General features: G+C 49.3%; 1 protein-coding gene and 1 long non-coding RNA gene across 4 annotated transcripts in view; one reads left to right on the top strand and one right to left on the bottom strand.

The window, feature by feature from the left end:
* The window catches only part of Muc3 (mucin 3, intestinal), a 31,125-nt gene that overhangs the window by 27,560 nt on the left and 1,030 nt on the right, over positions 1–2,535 (bottom strand). The gene's annotated exons all lie outside the window — the stretch shown is intronic.
* Positions 1–2,535, top strand: part of Gm40348 — a 10,692-nt gene that overhangs the window by 231 nt on the left and 7,926 nt on the right. The window contains exon 2 of one of the 2 annotated variants that reach the window (XR_868607.3): positions 172–231. The exons of the other annotated variant lie outside the window; for it this stretch is intronic. This is a non-coding gene — a long non-coding RNA (predicted gene, 40348). The remainder of the gene's footprint in view (positions 1–171; positions 232–2,535) is intronic. 2 annotated transcript variants of the gene reach the window in all.

Below are 2,535 nucleotides of genomic sequence, written 5' to 3' on the forward strand. Positions count from 1 at the left end.
GGGAGGGGGAGAGAGGGTGAAGAGGGAGAGGGGGAGGGGATGGAGAGGGAGAGGGAAATGAGGTGACAGAGCATGGGGAAGTTCCTGCCCTACTGAGACCCGGCAGGATCCTAAACCATACCTCATAAGAACTGTTCTCAGGTGTTCTGACCCCTTGTCCTTCTTGCCAAGCCCTCACTGGAAAAGAGCCGATAGGGAGCCATGGCCTCGGGGGTCAATGACCCTCGCAAAGTGAGTTCCAAGGCAGGACAAAGTCCAAGGCAGGCCCTCTACGATGGTAGGATTTTGTCCACGGGTGACTTGGAGAACTCCTGACTCTCAGTCCTCTTCCTGTCTCCCCTGACCTTCCCAAGGTGTCATCTTGTTGGGGGAGGAGGAACCGTTGGACTTTGTGGGTTTTGTTTGTGCCTCAGTTTCCCTTACCAGGGGTAGGGGCAGTCTGAGAGTGAGCTACTCTTATCTCTTGCTTTCATGGTCCTGGTCCTCAGGACCAATGAGTCGTAAGCAAATAAGATGAACAGATCCTTAGAAATTCCAACCCCTTCTCCCTGCTACCCCTCCCCCCACCACCCCCGTCCTGGGGGAACCAGAGAGATGGCTGTGGGTTTAGAGTGTTTATTGTTCTGTGGAAGCCTGGACATTCAGATCCCAGCATCCCACATCAGGGCGGATCACAAACATCTGTAACTCCTGCTCAAGGAACTCAACATTCCCTTCTGGTCTCTGTGGGTAACCATATCAGACGCACATAAGCAAACGGAACTTTAAGATGAAAAAGAATCCTTCTTTGAAGAGGGAACAAAATAACCATGGAAGGAGTTACAGAGACAAAGTATGGAGCAGAGACTGAAGGAACGACCATCCAGAGACTGACCCACCTGGGAATCCATCCCATATACACTCACCAAACCCAGACATTATTGTGGATGCCAACAAGTGCTTGCTGACAGGAGCCTGATATAGCTGTCTCCTGAGAGGCTCTGCCAGTGCCTGACAAATACAGAAGTGGATGCTCACAGCCATCCACTGGACTCAGCACAGGGTCCCCAATGAAGGAGCTAGAGAAAGTACCCAAGGAGTTGAAGGGGTTTGCAGCCCCATAGGAGGAACAACAATATGAACTAACCAGTAACCCCCCCCCGCAGAGCTCCCAGGGACTAAACCACCAACCAAAGAGTACACATGGTGGGACTCATGGCTCCAGCTGCATATGTAGCAGAGGATGGCCAAGTCAGTCATCAATGGGAGGAGAGGCCCTTGGTCCTGTGAAGGTTCTATGCCCCAGTGTAGGAGAATGCCAGGGCCAGGAAGTGAGAGTGGGTAGGTTGGTGAGCAGAGGGAGGGGGGAAGGGATAGGGGTTTTTCAGAGGGGAAACCAGGAAAGGGGATAACATTTGAAATGTAAATAAAGAAAATGTCTAAAAATTTTTAAAGCAAAAAATACACACACACACACACACACACACACACACACACACACACACACACAAAGATGAAAAAGAAATCCCAACCTAGGGCTTCACACATGCCATGCAATCACTCTACCACTGAACTGTATCTTATCAGCCTGCTCCCTGGCTTGGCGTTCTGTCCAGGTGATCTACTGCTGAGCCATGCCCTAGTACCACACTGGAGAATTCTAGGCAGGTGCTTTGTCCCTGAGCTACATCTTCAGTCCTCTTTATTGTTTTATATATATATATATATTTGAGACAGAGTCTCTGTAGCTCTAGCTGTCCTGGGGCTCCTTCTCTAGAGCAGGCTGGCCTTGAACTCATAGAGATCCACTTGACTCTGCCTCCCAAGTCCTAAAGGCTTGTGCTACCTCACCCCACTCTCATCCCTATTTTTACTTTTTATTTTGAGACAGGGTCTCACTAATTTGCTGAGGCTGGCCTTGAACTCGGTCTATAGTAGGTCTTGAACTTCCAGAGTATTGGGGATAACAGGCTTTCCCCACACATGGACCAACCCTTGTCTTTTCAGAGGAGGAAACAGAACAGAGAGGAGTTGGGCTGACTCTAACGCATGCTAGTTCATGAGAAAGTCAGACTCTGGGGCTTCAGGCGTTCTACCCTGCTGTGGTCCTGAGGCTTCCTCTGCTTGAAAGGCAGAAGGACACTGAGGGTGGGGAGGGGAAGGGAGAGTGAAAAGGATGGGGACAGAGAGAAGGAGAGAAGGCAGCAGGGGAAGGGGAAGGAGAAAGGGGGAAGAAAGAAGAAAAGAAGAAAAAGGGAAGGGAGAAGGAAGAAGAAGAAGAAGAAGGGAGAAGAAGAAGAAGAAGAAGAAGAAGAAGAAGAAGAAGAAAGAAGAAGAAGAAAAGAAGAAGAAGAAGAAGAAGAAGAAGAAGAAGAAAAGGAAGAAAAGAAGAAGAAGAAGGAGGAGGAGGAGGAGGAGGAGGAGAAGAAGAAGGAGAAGAAGAAGGAGAAGAAGAAGAAGGAGAAGAAGAAGGAGAAGAAGAGGGAGAAGAAGAGGGAGAAGAAGAGGGAGAAGAAGAGGGAGAAGAGGGAGAAGAGGGAGAAGAAGAAGAAGAAG

The sequence above is a fragment of the Mus musculus genome, chromosome 5 (assembly GCF_000001635.26).
Source record: "Mus musculus strain C57BL/6J chromosome 5, GRCm38.p6 C57BL/6J".
In the NCBI taxonomy this organism is placed as follows: Eukaryota; Metazoa; Chordata; class Mammalia; order Rodentia; family Muridae; genus Mus; species Mus musculus.